Below are 17,426 nucleotides of genomic sequence, written 5' to 3'. Positions count from 1 at the left end.
GATGCTTTAATAAAATATTGATGTTGAGTTACAAGTTGCAAGTTACATGTTGTAGCGTCTATCAGCCAGTTCTTTTATTCCCAATGGAGGCATCGTGTCTGGAAAAATATTTGAAAAACTATCACTAGGGCTGTTTTCTTTTAGTACTGGATACTCTGAGCCGTGAAGGACTAAAAGAAAACAGAATACTCGTTTATCCAGGACATCTACAAAAATATGCAACACTGTCATCAGCTGTTCAAAAACAATCACAGAAAAGAAGTGCAATCTTGCATTTTTAATGTATGAAATGCTCCAATTAGTAATAAATATTTACTGCTGCGATTATTTATGACACTTTGAATTTCATGTTTTTCGATAAATTAGTCACAATAAAGTGCTATTGTGAATCGATGAAGCGCCACTTTATCAAAACATAATCTGCACTGCGCGACTTGCACTGATTAGATGTTCTGGATAGAACACCAGTGCAACGATGTTCTGGATAGCCCATACAAATGTTGTATCCAGTGCAAAAAGAAAACAGCCCTACTTTATTCCATTTGGAAAGTCAAAAATTGTTCACCAATATACCTTTCGCAAATTTAAGCGAAATAACTATGTTTTCAGCACTTCATTATCGTTTTTATTTAAATAAATTATGAGAAGCTAGTTGTGCTTGATGTTTCACAAAATATAAAATGGCTTCTGTAACAATAGTGATGGCAAAATACTTTCATGCTAATAGTGATGGCAAAATACTATCACAGTTGGCAGTGTCACTTACGAGCCTGTGGTAGCGATGAGGACGAAATGGAACTTTGAAATGCTGACAGGGAAGTACGAAATGTATATGAAAATATTTTGCCATTACTATTGTTACAACCCTGCCAGCATTTCAAAGTTCCATTTCAACCTCATCGTTACCACAGACTCGTAAATGTCACTTCAACCATCATGAAAAGGTACTTCAAAAAGTACATGCAAGTAATTTGCCATCCCTACTGTTAAAAAAGCCATTTTTTTTGTGAAACGCCAAGCGCAACCAGCTTGTTATATTTTAATTAAATAAAAACGAAAATAAAGTTCTGAAAACATAGATTATACGCTTAAAATTGTGAAAGGTATATTGGTGAACAATTTGGTGATTTTCCAAATGGAATAAAGTGATTGTTTTTCAGATATTTTACAGACACGCTGCCTCCATGGAATAAAAACACTGGTTGATAGACGCAGCAACATGTAACTCGCTACTTGTAACTCAACATCATCATTAATGCCAAAAATTATGTTAAATGTAATGTGATAGTGGTATAAATGTTATATTTTTAAGAATTTGTAAATGTTTAATCATATTAATAAATATCTAAACAAACGTGTTTTACTCGACCACAATGATTCTTTTACAACTATCTTAAAATGCACTTTTTCTGATTGTTTGGAGGGTCCCTTATTGGCGTCGTTCTAAATTGATCTATAAAGGCACCTAATAATTGCACTCATGCGAAACATTTTTGTAGTAACTTGGCGTGGTACAACTTCTCAATAGTGACGGCGCTTTTCCGACGAGTTTTTGATGTCGTATATGATTGTTTTCGACGTAGTGGGGATTCTCAAAAGAGTCCCCAAATTCAAAAAATGTTGGCAGGGAAGAGCCATTTTATATTTTGTGAAACACCAATTGCAACTAGCTAATTATAAATTATTTAAATAAAAACGACAATGAAATGCCGAAAACATAGTTATTACGCTTAAATTTGTGAAAGTTATATTGATGAACAATTTTCGACTTTCCAAAAGGAATAAAGTGATAGTTTTTCAAATATTTTTCCAGACATGTTGCCTCCATCTCATTTTTTGACATCTGGTCGCGGAGGGGGCCCTCCCCTTTGTCGGACTTTTTGAAAATTGGACCAAAGTTGACCGATTAGCTTGAAATTTTCATTGAAGGTTGATTTTGGTATCTAGACAAAGCTCCGCTAATTTATATTTCGATATTTGTTGGCGGAGGGGGACCTCCCCTTTGTTCGACTTTTTTTAAAGTACAGTGAAAAAACTAAAATTCTCTAAATTATCTGAAATTTACAGAGAACATGCAGTGAGGTTATGGAATTAATATGGGGTACATGATGGTTTCATATGTGGACGGGGAGGGGAACCTCCCCCTTGCCCTACTTTTTTAAACTTGGAACAAAATTATGCGATTTGCTTGAAATTTGCATTGAATGTTGGGGTTGGCATCTAGACAAAAATCCGCTACATTATTTTTCGATATTTGGTCGGGGAGGGGGACCACCCCTTTGCCCGACTTTTTTTTAAAGTACAGTGAAAACAAAACTAAACTGCCCCGACTGAAATTTTACGGCAAAATGAGTGAGGTTATGATATGTATATCAGGTTCCTAATTTTTTAATAAAAATAAAAGGACATAGGGAGACATCCGCTTCTCTTAAGTAACTACATACAGAGAAACAATTAAACTTTACAGAGTTACTTGAAATTTACAGAGGACTGGGGAGAGGTTACGATATTAATAGTTGATACCTGATTTTGTGATATTTGTACGGAAGACAGGCCGCCTCTTTAGGCTTATAATTTGCTTGACATTTTCTGGGACGTTTACAAAAGATACGCTACATCACTTTTCGATATTTGGTCGGGAAATAGGTCCTCCTCTAAAACTGCAAAAAAAAAACAAAAATTCTTAAGTTTTCTTGAAATTTAAAAAGGCAGTGGAGGAAGGTTATGAACGAAGGGAAGTTTCAAGAGTTTTCAGGGAAGGTTAGGGCTGCTATTCACTACGGTGTTTGTCCATATTGTATCGGGGAAAGTGACGTCCCTTTAAAACAATAAGCAAAATTTAAACATCTCCGATCTACTTGAAATTTACAGGGAACGTGGGAGGAGGTGATTAAATTTATACATGATTTTTAAATTAGTATATGATTTTTCGATATCTGGTTGGAGAAGGGGAAAATTGAAATAAACTTTGTCGATTTACTTCGATTGAATTTATAGGGACCATTGAGTAGTTATGAAATTATGTTAATATATTGTACGTGATAGTCCGATATCAGGTCAGAGTGGAGCGAAGGTGGGGAGAGGGTTCCCTTTTGTCCGTTTTTTTTTCTTTCTTAAATTGAAAGTAGAGGGTTGTCCGTAAATGGGAATTTTATGATTTTTGCACAGGCTTCTGCCAGACTTCTTTTTAGTAAAGAACTTAAATTTACATGAAATTGGCAGAGGGTGCATCATTTTCCAACATTTTAGCAAATGTTAATGTGGTAAAATTGTTTACTACTTTTGCCTTTTCCGATTTATTAGATGGGAAGCAGTAATTCTTTGTATGTTTTATAATATAGTGCTTAATTTTCAGATATGTTGAGGAGAAGGATACCTTTCATTGACAAACCACACTTAAAATTCACAAGAAATGTAGAAGTTTGTCCAACTACTTGAATACAGAACATTTTTTAAGACGAACCATTTTACATATGCATATCCGCCGTAGTTGGAAAGAGCAAGTAGTCCGATTTGTTTGAAAGAATTCAAATCTTTTCGAATTTGTTTTCAGCACTAAGAATATGTTTGACTAAGTTAACGCAAAATGTTCCTACAAATACGCTTCGGAAGGCACAGCGAAGCGGGCCGGGTTACGCTAGTGTTTAATAAAATTAATAAAAAATCGTGTTTTACTTCACCACAATGATTCTTTTACAACTGTCTTAAAATGCACTTTGTCTGATTGTTTGAAGGGGCTCTTATTGGCGTCCTTCTAAATGTATCCAGAAGGGCACCCAATAATTACACTCATGCGATACTTTTTTATAGTAACTTGGCGTGGTACAACTTCTCAATGGTGACGGCGCTTTTCCGAGGAGTTTTGGATATCGTATACGACTGTTTTCGACGTAGTGGGGATTCTCAGAAGCGCCTCCAAATTCAAAAAATTTTGGCAGGGATGTTCAATGTGTTTTGAATTCGTATAAATGTTATGCCTGGAGTAATTTATAAACTTTTATTAAAAATAATAAACATCTAAAAAATCGTATTTTACTTGACCACAATGATTATTTTACAACTATCTTAAAATTCACTTTTTCTACTAGTTTGAAGGGGTTCTTATTGACGTCGTTCTAAATTTATGTAAAAAGTTACCTAATAATTGCACTCATATGATACTTTTTTGTAGTCAAATGGCATGGTACAACTTCTCAGTAGTGACGGCACTTTTGCGACGAGTTTTAGATATCGTATACGATTGTTTTCGACGTGGTGGGGAATGTCAGAAGTGCCGTCAAATTAAAAAAAAAAAATGATGACAGGGAAATTATTAGCGGCCTATATCTGAGAAAATATTACTTTATACCATTTAGAATTTCGAAAAAATTTTCACCAATATAATAAGCCAAGCCAACAATTTAAAAACTTATCTTAAAATTCACTTTTCCTAATAGTTTGAAGGGGTTCTTATTGACATCGTTCTAAATTTATCTAAAAAGGCACGTAGTAATTGCACTCATACGATATTTTTTGTAGTAAATTGGCATGGTACAACTTCTCAATAGTGACGGCACTTTTGCGACGAGTTTTGGATTTCGTATTCGATTGTTTACGACGTGCTGGGGTTCCTAAGAAGCGCCGTCAAATTAAAAAATATGTTGGCAGGGAAATTATTACCGGCCCATTTCTGAGAAAATATCACTTTATACCATTTTGAATTTCGAAAAAAATTTCATCAATATAATGATCTAAGCCAACAATTTCAAAAGTGTATATTCTTTAAAATTTACAAATCCAAAGAAATACATGAAATGAAAAAAACAATGTACCTTATGATTTTTGAGCAAAACCTAGATAATAAACAAATTAATATCCAAAAAATTTAAACCAATGAATGAATATCCTCAAAACAATTCTTAGCCCATACTTGATGTTTTTATTATAAGTAATACAAATAAGCGTTCTTTCAACGACATATGACTTCAACGGAGTGATGCAAATTTCAAGGATTCTTAAAATCTCTTTATTTACAGAAATTTGTTCCCAATTTTGTGTAAATCGTCTGTCCTAATACTCAGACTACATAATATTTTATACTAGCTCAATATTTTTTCAGTGTTGTCACAACGATTGCCATAATTGTTAGAATTTTTGATAGATTTTGCAAAATATTAGAAATAATATTTTGAGAACATTTTCTATATAAATAAAATTTTCTATAAAAATAAAACTTTCTATAGAAATAAAATTTTGCAAAATTTTTCTATAAAAATAAAGTTTTGACAAAATTTCCTATAGAAATAAAATTTTGAAAAATTTTTCTATAGAAGTAAAAATTTTGAGAAAATTTTCTATAGAAATAAAATTGTGATAAAATTTTCTATAGAATCTGGACAACATTTCAATAGAAATTAAAATTTTTACAAAATTTTATGTATTGGTAAACATTTTGACAAAACTTTATTTAGGAGTTAAATTTTGACAAAATTTTCCTATAGAAAAATTTTGACAAAACTTTCTCATATCTTTAAAAATTTAATTTTTCGTGTTAGATCATGCTATCAAAACTCATTGTGAATAAGTTTTCCTTTTTGTAGAAGTAGTAACTTTCCCTTATTTATCCAAGCTAAAATCATTACAACAATTAAAATTCGAAAAATCTACAATTCAAGGCATATTTGTACACCCAAAAAAAATAGTCGCCACTAGTAGAGTTTAAAATATTTAATATTAAAACTACATAATGAAATAATATTCTAACTTAAAAAAAATAAAACAACAATAAAACATTTATTTGGAAGAAAACAATTTTGTTTTTATACTACCACTACAAAAATTTGATCAAAAACTTAAATTTGGTAAATTTTTGGTAAAATTTTCTTCAAATTTTGGTAGATTATTTTTGTGGTGAGGGGCATTCGAGGTACTGACCCTAGTGATTTGATGTTTTATGGCACGCCCTACGAAAAATATATCGAAACGTGTAAATAAAGTTTACGTTAGAGGCAGGGTTGCCATTTTGGTCCGATCGGACTAGAGGTGTGCGCGTGGCACGAAATTGTCGTGACACGCATGAATCACGTGAGTCGTGAATAAAATCAGAAGCAACTCTCGTGAGACTAAAATAAATATGTCGTGCGTGAGTAATAAAATCGGTTCGTGAATGTGCGTAAATACAATTTTTGCAAAATCACGCTCACGATAAAAATCAAGATTTAATTCTTAAAAATAAAGATTTAATTCTTACTTATGAAATTGATTTAGCTGTCGAACTATATTTTATTTATAAATTTTGTTACTTTTGCTCATTCCCGGTTGGAAAATGTCGTGAGTCTCGTGAATTTGTCGTGAATCGAGCGTGAGCGTGAGTCTGTGAAAGTTGTTCGTGCGTGAGTAGTGCTTTTCATCTCGTGAATGTTTGTGAGTGTGAGTGGCTACGACACTTATCGTGCGTGAATAAATATTTGACTTCGTGAGGGTGCGTGAGTGAAATTTCACTCACGCGCACACCTCTAGATCGGACCAAAATTGGTCCAAAAAATTATTAATTTTTAAGTTTGGTTGATTTTGGTCCATTTCCATCAAATCGGATTTTTTTCAACATTTTCTATAGAAATCAAATTTTAACAAAAATTTTCTATAGAAATAAAATTTTGAAAAAAAATCTATAGAAATAAAATTTTGAAAAAAAAAATTCTATAGAAAAAAAAATTGTATAGAAATAAACTTAAAAAAAATTTTTTATAGGTACAAAATTATGCAAAAATTTTGTTTAGGAAGAAAATTTTCTAAAAATTTTATATAGAAATAAAATTTTGCGATAACTTTCTATAGAAATAATTTTTTTCTATAGAAATAAAATTTTTCTATAGAATAAAATTTTTGCCAAATTTTCTATAGAAATGAAATTTTGGCAAAATTTTCTATATAAATAAAATTGTGACAACATTTTCTATAGATATAAAATTTTGACAAAATTTTCTATAGAAATAAAATTTTTAGAAAATTTTCTATAGAAATAAAATTTTGACAAAAATTTCTATAGAATAAAATTTTTACAAAACTTTCTATAGAAATAAAATTTTGACACCACCGTGGTGCTATGGTTAGCATGTCCGCCTTGCATACACAGGGTCGTGGGTTCGATTCCTGCTTCGACCGAACACCAAAAATTTTTCAGCGGTGGATTATCCCACCTCAGTAATGCTGGTGACATTTCTGAGGGTTTCAAAGCTTCTCTAAGTGGTTTCACTGCAATGTTGAACGCCGTTCGGACTCGCCTATAAAAAGGAGCTCCCTTGTCGTTGAGCTTAACATGGAATCGGGCAGCACTCCGTGATAAGAGAGAAGTTCACCAATGTGGTATCTCAATGGACTGAATAGTGTAAGTGAGCCTGATCCATCGGGCTGCCACCTAACCTAACCTAACCTAACCTATAGAAATAAAATGTTGACAAAATTTTCTATAGAAAGAAAAATTTGGACAAAATTTTCTATAGAAATAAAATTTTGACAAAAATTTCTATAGAATAAATTTTTACAAAACTTTCTATAGAAATAAAATTTTGACAAAATTTTCTATAGAAATAAAATTTTGACAAAATTTTCTATAGAAATAAAATTTTTACAAAATTTTCGTTTGAAAAGAAATTTTTACAAAATTTTCGTTAGAAATAAAATTTTGACAAAAAATTCTATAGAAATAAAGAGAAATAAAAATTTTGAATAGAAATAAAAATTTGACAAAATTTTCTATCGAAGTAAAATTATGGAAAAATATTAACCTTTAATTTCATTTGGAAACATGGTCCGCTGGTAGAAATTTTGATTCAATTTTGAAAAAATCTTGGTCCAAAATAAAAATTCATTGTGGCAACGCTGGTTAGAGGTAAATCAGAGAGAATGAAAACACAAGGGGACGAAAATTTCTCTTCTACAAAAACAACAAATGTCAACCGTATAATACACACAAAAAAAAAATTTCTGATTCAATCACGAAATTAATTGATCCAATTAATTTTTTAATTGAAATGTCTTCAATCACGAAAATGATAGTATCAATCACAGTTTTAATTGGGCATAGAAAAAATCTTGAGTAAAGAATTAATTGATGTCATTACCAAATTTCAATTAATTTTTTAATTGATTCAATTAAAAATTTAATTGATGTTGACTGCAAAACTCAATTAATTTATTAATTAAAAAAAGGTAACTATTTTCAATTACCTTTTGAATTGGCTTAGAATTTTTATTTGGATTAACAATTGATTGTTTGAAAAAAAAATTTAATTAAAAATTTAAAAAAATGTTAATCACTTTTTTAACTGACTTAGTCTTCCGAATTTGATTAATACCTCATTCACATTAGTCTCGAAATCTACTAAAAGTAGATTTGAAATCCATTTTTTATAAGGCAAATGACAGTTGAAATCTAGCTAAAATGGATTTTGGAGGTGTAATGTGAATGAGGTATAAAAGTTTATTGTATCAATTAATTTTTAATTAAAAATTTTAAAATTTTGAATCATTGACTTAATTAACTTAACGTTTCTATCTTGATTAAAAAGTTAATTGTACCAATTAATTTATTAATTGAAAAAAATTTCAACTTCAATTAACTTTTTAATTGGAAATATTTTGGTGATATTTTTTTCTGTGTACCAAATGCCTACAGCTTTAACATTACCGACGTTGTGGTCGAATCGCTGTTTTGATAAATTTGTTTATAAAGCTATCGGCAGTTATAATTTCAAATTGTCTGCAAAAAAATTTAGTGGAATGAAAGCATTTATAAAAAAGAATATTTGTTACTACAAAGTAGGTTTTAAATCCTATTTTCTTTAGGCTTCGTAAAGTCGGCAGAGGACTGACCTGGGTGACGCCGACGCAAACTGTATGATATTTGAGTGAAGCGCCGACAAAAACTGCATAATATTAGAGAAATTTTCCTCATCAATGCCACCTACCGACGCAGTTTCGCTTCACAGATTCGTTCTCTTGTGTTTTTATTCTCTCTGGTTAAATAGCGGGTTTACCGGTCGAGGACGATAAATCTTGAATTTATCCCATTTTTGAAAACTATTCAAAAAACTAACAAATCTGGCTACACTCCGTATAACAGTTTAAAAATGTTTGAGAGAACATAGCCAACGAACCAAACAGAGAGTAACAACTTCGTTGGCCCATTCATAGACTATAGACTTTAGATAGATGATCCACTATTCTCTTTAAAAAAAATGTGTCAGTTCCAAAAATTAATTTTCTGACATTTCGTTTTGATTTTTTCGTAAAGAGTCAGTCCCAAACATTAATTTTCGTGCATTTACTTTTGTGTTGTTCGTAAAGAGCAATGCTGCTCAAAATTAAATTTCGTATTTTCGCGATTTTGGTCACAATTTTTTGTTCAAATATGAACTTTTAATATATTAATTTATTTATAAATCCTCTGTTGCATCATACACGTTCTAATTTTGTGTAAAATTGGCAAACTACAAAAAGGAAAACGAAAGAGATTGTAAGCGTGCTCTTATTTTTCTCGTTTATTCTTAATCTTCGGAACTATCAAAAATAGTTTGACACTCATGGCTCATCTATCTAAAGTCTATAGTCTATGGGCCCATTGCCTTTTCTGTTTCCTTACACATACACAATTTTCGTGTATGTTTGCGAGAGGCAAAACGAACCAAACAGCGGCAACTTCGTTGTGCAACCAAATATAAACCGAAAGTCAGCCAGTGGCAGGCAAACCTGTGATATTTGTTTGCCAATTCAGTTTTAGTTTGAACGCGAGCGTATATGGACGTGAAAACAAAGTCTCCGTGCCATTTGACGGGAGTGATTATTATAAAAATTGAATTGAAGGAGATTATACCACAATAATGGGGGTGTGATGCTAAATATTTGTTCACCTTAAATTCAAGTGTGTAAAATAATAATTTTAAATTGAATGACCAAACAAACAGGATTAGTGTAAAACAAAGTGAATTATAGCAGAGCAAATAAATGTTTTGTTTGTAAGGTGGTCGCGTATCTGTGCGTGTGTGCATGTTGTATCGAAAGGAGTTAAAGTTAATTCTGTCATTTCGGAGTGTCTTGAAAAAGAAAAATCAAAAATTAAAGGTAAAAATATCATATTCGCTAGAAAAACCTTTAAATATTTTGTTTCCCACAACCAAAGAGAGTGAGCACGCGTTGGTGTGTATTTTGAGATTTTGTACGCTAGGCCTTTTTAAGTGTCTTTTTGTTGTGGTCTTTATTTCATCTTTTAATTCGATGTAAAAAAAAACACCATAATTTTGTGTATATAACTAACCCGGCCCGCCAGCCATCTGTACGAGCCCTATAAGAATTTGTGTTGATGCAAAAAAGGCTAAAACAAAACAAAAAAAACAACCAATAAGAATTAAATCCAGAACCCAGCAATTAAGCTGCTGCTGCTGCTTTAAAGTGTGTGAATTTCAGCCTACAGAGATCAGTATCAGAATGAAGACCAACAAAAACAGCGTCATCAACATAATTGTTATTGTTGGGGATATTGCTGCCGTGTGAGTACTAGTGTATGTGAGGGTGTGTGTGTGTGTCTCTTCTTGTAATGCTTGATTATTCCCCCACTGCCAGCCATTAACATAGAGTCTCATTACTTTGTCATTTCTTGTTTTTATTATTGGTGACTTTGATATAACAAGAGGAGACAAATCAATGACAACAACAACAAACACATGCTAGATTGTCGTGAGAAGATGACAATGTTGATATGCAGATGATGATTCGCTTCTTTTGTTTTTTGTTTTTGTTATTGCTGCCAATAATTCTGCTTATTGCAATGCACCCCATAATGGTGCTGTGAGTTATGTGTGTTGGGCACATGGGAGTATGGGAAGGGCGAGTGAGAACATGAGTTTGTCGAGAGTGTGTGTTTGCCATTGTGCCAAGTTATTGTTGCTTTATTAATTTATGGTGATTGTCTTTGCCAATTGAAAGGAAAATCATTTAAATATCTAAAATAGAATATGACAAGTAAAAGCAAACAACCTAAGAGATTTATTTTTCTTTTAGAAGTTAAGTCAATAATGAGTGATTGTGCTGTGTGATGTTGGTATAGCACACAAACAAATCTCAATTTTTTATATGTTACTGAGAGTAAGACGTTGCAAGAAATTAAAGCCCAAAAGAAAACAACATGTTGCCCTAGAATAAAGAGAGTCGCCAGGAAGTATGCAGGGGGAGGGCAAGTCAGTTGAAGAGACATCAATAATTCTTCAACGTTATGTCGATTTAAGCCATCCATGGTGATACAATCGACAACGAGGGGGTAATCAGACCTGTGTAACAATTGACAGATGCTGCTGTCTGCTGCCACTGCCATGCTGTTCTACGCAATTTCCTGCCCTATGTTATGTTTTGTTTTCTTTCATTATGTCTGTGTGACTGTCTGTCCCCATGAACGCATTTTTGTCGATGATGCTGTCGACGATGGTGGTGGCGGTGACATTGAAGGGCCAATAGGCAATAACCATAAGCAATAAAGGTCAACGGATTAAAGGTCAAATAAAAAAAAGTAACACAAAACTGTGGTGTTAATGTTTGTATATGTCAAATTGTTGTTGTTTTTCAAAGTTTTGTTTGTTCTAGTCTTTAGCTCTCGCTTGCTTGCAATCACTGCTGATGAGATGAACTCTCACAAGAAAAAAAAAAAAATACACTAAACAAACAACGAACTAATAAGAAAACGAAAAGAAATTGTATAGGGTAGTAACGAGAACAAAAGGTCGAAAATAAGAAAATCAAAGATCATCAAATAAGTGTTCTATGAATTTAGGTATACGAGAGACAAGATATTGAAGAAGAAGGTAGCTGCTATTGAAGGTAATGAGGTTCTATGTGATAACAATTGCTTTGAAGGTTAATACCAGGTTTATTGGAAATCTTACATTTGATTTTGAAGTAGAGAAATTGAGTTGAAAGTGAACAGATTAATTCAAAATGCCTTTTTATAATAATTGAGTTTATCGTGTTAGGGCATTTAATTAAACTTCTAATTTTCGGAAACAAACCAAAGGATGAACTTTAGAGAATACCATCAGATTGTGAAATCTTAAGAAACCAAATTAGCAAATTTGACCAAATAACTTTCATTTTCAGAATTTAGTATTAACCATTTAAAAAAATTTGGCAAATGTCACCAAAATTTTAGGATGGACAATTTACACATTATTAAGGGGAATTTTATTTTAATTTTTAATTGAAAGGACCTTCATAACTTTTGAGTAAAAAAAATCACTAAATTTCAGGAAAGGAACCATTGAAATTTGGGTCCCTTCGGGTTAAATAAAATCCTATGTTTTTGATGTAAAGCAAATTTTTCTTCAATTAAAGAAATCCATATATAACAAAAGAAATCCACAATATAATATTTTATTTAAATATCGAAAATCGATTTTGCGATTATTTTTAAGCTAATAATCGATTACGACTTTTTGGAGATATTCATGGAAAAATCCAAAAAATCGTTTAATCGATTTATAGATTTTCAATTAAAGAAATCCATATTTTATGTAAAGCAAATTTTTCTTCAATTAAAGAAATCCATATATAAAAAAAGAAATCCACAATATAATATTTTATTTAATTAAATCAGAAACTTTATTCTTATTGGTCACTAGTAAATATCGAAAATCGATTTTGCGATTATTTTTAATCTAATAATCGATTACGACTTGTTGGAGATATTCATGGAAAAATCCAAAAAATCGTTTAATCGATTTATAGATTTTCAATTAAAGAAATCCATATTTTATGTAAAGAAATAATCTTTAAATTAATTGAAATAATGAATCTTTGGATTAAAGGAAAAAAACTTCAAACATAGCCTAAGGCAGGTTTTGGCATTTTTTATTTAAAGTTTTTTGAAATGAAAAAAAAAAATATGTTTACATTAAAAAATATTTTTGATTTTAAATACACATTTAAAATATGTAAAAATATGTAAAAAGCGAGTTAACATTTTTTTAACTCGCTTTTTACATATTTGTAAAGGGAAATTAAAAAAAAAAAATCTTTCAAATAAGTTATAAACTGAATAAGAATTAATAAAGTGCTACAAACTATTTCAATTTTGTCTAAAAATATGCTGAATCTATTCTAGAAAAAAGCGAATTTTTGAAAATATTTGAGGTCAAACGTTGCAGACAAGCGTTAGAATGCATTAAAAATAATATAAATTATAAAATATATATTTAAAAAAAAATTATTTCACATCCAAAACGCTGAATTCGGATCATATCTTAAGGAGTGTAATTCAGTGCAACGGCTGTTGATATTGTGGACATCCGTCCTATGATAAGCCCATGTTAAATTCATCGCATCTGCTCAAATTTTTTACCACTTTCGGATCCAAAAAGAATATTTTCACTACTCTTTGGGCGACGCTTTTCTTTTGCTGGGTAGTGAAAAGTTATATTAAATAAAGTTTTAATGTTCAGGTTCATATTTTATGCAAAGGGAAACATTTCGAAATTATTTTTTTAATAACAAAAAATTTTGATAATAACATATTTTAACCTACACTAAAAAAATGAACTCTCTATTTCACTAAAGCCAATTTAACCCTTTCACTACCGAAATAAACCTAATGCTAAAAACTTTAATTTTTTTTCTATTTTTACTTTTACTAACAGCATGTAGAACAAAAATTGTCATTTTGAAAACCTACCTCAATTACTTTAATTAAACGCTATTTGGCCTATAATATCCCTCAAAGTGTGAGAAGAAATACAAAAAAGATCCGAAAAAGTGTCACCTATAGTTTTTGTATGAATGTCCATTTACTAGAAACATACTGTAGAAAAATTTTCTCAATTTTTTGTATTTTTCGTCAATTTTCGTCGCCAAAGAAGTTTATAAAAATGTATTTTAGACCTCATCAATATGGAAAATATTTATAGATTATTTAGATTAAAGCCTCTACTTTAAAATAATATCGAGAAATAAATCGAAACTAAGTGGGAAAATAGAATTTGGTGTATTTTTCGAATATCCTTCCAAGTGGACATCGGTAGTGAAAGGGTTAATTAAAATAAAGTTTATAATCTTTGCTTCAAAATTTTTTTTTCATTAAATTTAGGACACAAATTTTGTAAATTTGAGTCCCCCTGTTAAAGTCGCATGTCTTTGAACTAAGGCTACTTTTCCTTAAAGTAAAGAAACACATTTTTGATTTAAAGAAATTGTCCTTAAATTAACTCATAATATTGAAACTTGAGATTTAAGATAAAAACGCTTCATATATAGGCTAAGACTTATTTTGAGGATTTAGCGTCTTTGGTTTAAAGAGTTTTTGGAATTAAGAAAATATTTCTTAGTTTAAAGTATCAGTTATAATTTGGATTTTTAAACTGGCATTTGTTTGTACGTGAGTACTTTTATTAATAAACCGCGAAATGAACATTTGATAAATGAGATCTGTATCCTAATTTTAATTTTATTGGTCCTAGATTTAAAGCCAGATAGGTCGCTAAAAAAATCTTTATTTTAAAGAAGCCGCCTATTTGGCTCGGAATCAATACCAAAATCCTTAAGGGAAGGTCAAAATCTTTAGATCCAAGTAAATTTTTTTTGAGTGTAACATCAGATTGTACAATCTTAAGTAAAAACCAAATTAGCAAATTTGATCAAATAAACAATTTCATTTTTAGAATTTAGCATTAATCATTTTAAAAAAAATTGGCAAATGTCACCAACATTTTAGGACGGACAATTTACACATTATTAAGGGGAATTTTATTTTAATTTTTAATTGAAAGGACGTTCATAATTTTTGATTTAAAAAAATAATAAATCATTAAATTTTAGGAAATGAACCATTGAAATTTGGGTCCCTTCGGGTTTAAATCCTATGTTTTTGATGTAAAGCAAATTTTTCTTCAATTAAAGAAATCCATATTTTATGTAAATAAATAATCCTTAAATTAATTGAAATATTGAATATTTGGATTAAAGAAAAAAAAAAACTACAAACATAATCTAAAACAGGTTTTTGCTCCTATTATTTAAAGTTTTTTGAAATGAAAAAAAAAAAACAAACAAAAAAATATTTTTACATTAAAAAAGGTTAATTTACATTTAATTTATATATTATTGCCAAAATTCGAAAAAGTTTATTTATAGTTTATCCAAAGAATTTATGTATACTAAAATATTTAATTTTAGTATACATAAATACACTATAACTTTTTGTATATGGAGGTATTTCTTTAAGCCAAAATTATTTTTCTTTATGTTAAGGAAATATGTCTTCAAATATAATTGTTTTGGAAATAATTAAAAAAATAATAATAATAAAAATTATTGAGCACATCTTGCATCCTAATGTTCTAACCTCTTATGGAAATTACATACACGAAATATTCTTGCCACACTCAAAAAAAAAAGTGAACTCTCTATTTCATGAAAGCCAATTTAACTTTATTTTAGTTTATGGACTTATTATGTTTTGAGAAAGTTTTCTTTACTCTAATACGATAGTTAAATTATATAAACAACGGGAAAACATTATACACAAATTAAGCATAAAGACTTACTGAACTCGTATTTTGCACAAAATAGTTCATTGTTTCTTTAAATTTGTAAATTTTACTGCACCCAAAGAAATTTGTTAGTAGGGACAACAGAAAAGTCTGCTAAAACAGCAGAAAGTCTGCTGAAAAAGGGTCAGCAGTCACTGTTTGCTCAAATAGCAAACATTTCCTGCTATTTTTTAAGCTCGATTAAACTAAAGCATGTTTTATTTTGGCTAAAACAAATAAAAATGTCATGTTAGGAGCTATCCTAACGTAATTAAGACAATATTTTATGAATATCTATAGTATTTGACAAAAAAAACCTGAATATTTATCGAATTGAGGCATAACAGCAAACAAAATGTTTGCTGATCGTATTTAGGAGCTTGTAAGTATATTACAAAAAATTTTATAAATTGTTGTTCGTTAGGCCCTGAAGTACGAAAATATAACAGCAGACATCGACTGCTGTTTTTACCAGACTTTTTTCTATGAGTGTACAAATGCGTCCATCATGAACTTCGTATGTCACTAAAGACATTCTTGCAATTTTCTTTCTCAAGTGAAAAAAATTATTTGTGTCTAATAAATTTTCTTGAATTTATCGAAAAATATTTACTTATTTTTGTGATATCGTCGTGATGCCTGCGTTTGTAATACTGTTTAGTTAAAATTTTCTAAAAATATTCAAAAATTTTCTAAAATTAACCAAAAGTTTTCTTCCGAGTCAGTTCACTGTTTTTTCAGTGCAATTCTTTACATAATTTTCTTAAAATAGTAAATTTTATTTAAATTGTATCCATCTTGAAACTCGTTAGAGCTAAAGACACCCCAGCAAAAAAGTGTCGCCAAAAAAATAGTGGAAATGTTTTTTTCGGGAAGTTCTGTAAAATTGGCGCTAGAGGTCTGCACAATTCCATTTATAAATGCAGAGTACACGTGTACTTGCTAAATGAGTACATATATTTGAGAGAGTCGCAAAACAATTGTTACACATTTTAATGAACACCAAAAGCCACGAGTACCTTCTTGTTGCTACTCTGATGTCTTCACTACCAACAAACACATATTCCTCTTTCTGTCTTATTGAAGTGTACTCAGAGTGATCACGTCGAGTATGTTGCGAGAACAAAACTTCATAGAGTACTCCATGTACCATGTACTCCACGTGCAGTTTCAGAAATACAAGAAAACAGTTACTCTCCATAGTATATGTTTTCGGATTGATATAAAGAACGGCAAACGTTAAGGTAAGTGTGTGACATACATAAATATATGAAATATGTGACATACATACATATCTATGATTAATAATAATGGAAAGTTTTGCTTCGCATATAACTGAGCAATACTTGTGGTACCACGTGAAGTGAAGAGAATCCATGTTGTACTTTTTCTCAAATACTTACATTTTTATACCCACCACCATAGAATGGTGACGGGGGTATAATAAGTTTGTCATTCCGTTTGTAACGCATCGAAATATCGATTTCCGACTATATAAAGTATATATATTCTTGATCAGGGAGAAATTCTAAGACGATATAACGATGTCCGTCTGTCCGTCTGTCTGTCTGTCTGTCTGTCTGTCTGTCTGTTGTAATCACGCTACAGTCTTCAATAATGAAGCAATCGCGCTGAAATTTTGCACAAACTCGTCTTTTGTCTGCAGGCAGGTCAAGTTCGAAGATGGGCTATATCGGTCCAGGTTTTGATATAGTCCCCATATAAACCGACCTCCCGATTTGGGGTCTTAGGCTTATAGAAATCGTAGTTTTTATCAAATTCGCCTGAAATTAGAAATGTAGAGGTATTTTATGACCATAAAGGGGTGTGCCAAAAATGGTGAGTATCGGTCCATGTTTTGGTATAGCCCCCATATAGACC

The 17,426-nt window shown here is 30.7% G+C and overlaps 1 protein-coding gene and 1 long non-coding RNA gene across 2 annotated transcripts in view; both read left to right on the top strand.

Moving 5' to 3' along the window:
- The first annotated feature begins 1,014 nt into the window (after positions 1-1,014).
- LOC142219612 (uncharacterized) lies at positions 1,015-1,374 on the top strand. Its single transcript, XR_012717664.1, has 2 exons — positions 1,015-1,103; positions 1,161-1,374. It is a non-coding gene; the product is annotated as an uncharacterized LOC142219612 (long non-coding RNA).
- An 8,399-nt stretch (positions 1,375-9,773) lies between these two features.
- LOC142235705 (uncharacterized) overlaps positions 9,774-17,426 on the top strand; it is a 450,997-nt gene continuing 443,344 nt past the window's right edge. Inside the window, exon 1 of the mRNA XM_075306966.1 lies at positions 9,774-10,101. The gene's annotated coding sequence lies outside the window, so the exon portion shown is untranslated. The remainder of the gene's footprint in view (positions 10,102-17,426) is intronic.

This window comes from Haematobia irritans, chromosome 1 (genome assembly GCF_050003625.1).
Source record: "Haematobia irritans isolate KBUSLIRL chromosome 1, ASM5000362v1, whole genome shotgun sequence".
NCBI lineage: Eukaryota > Metazoa > Arthropoda > Insecta > Diptera > Muscidae > Haematobia > Haematobia irritans.
This window is presented reverse-complemented; position numbering and strand designations above follow the sequence as displayed.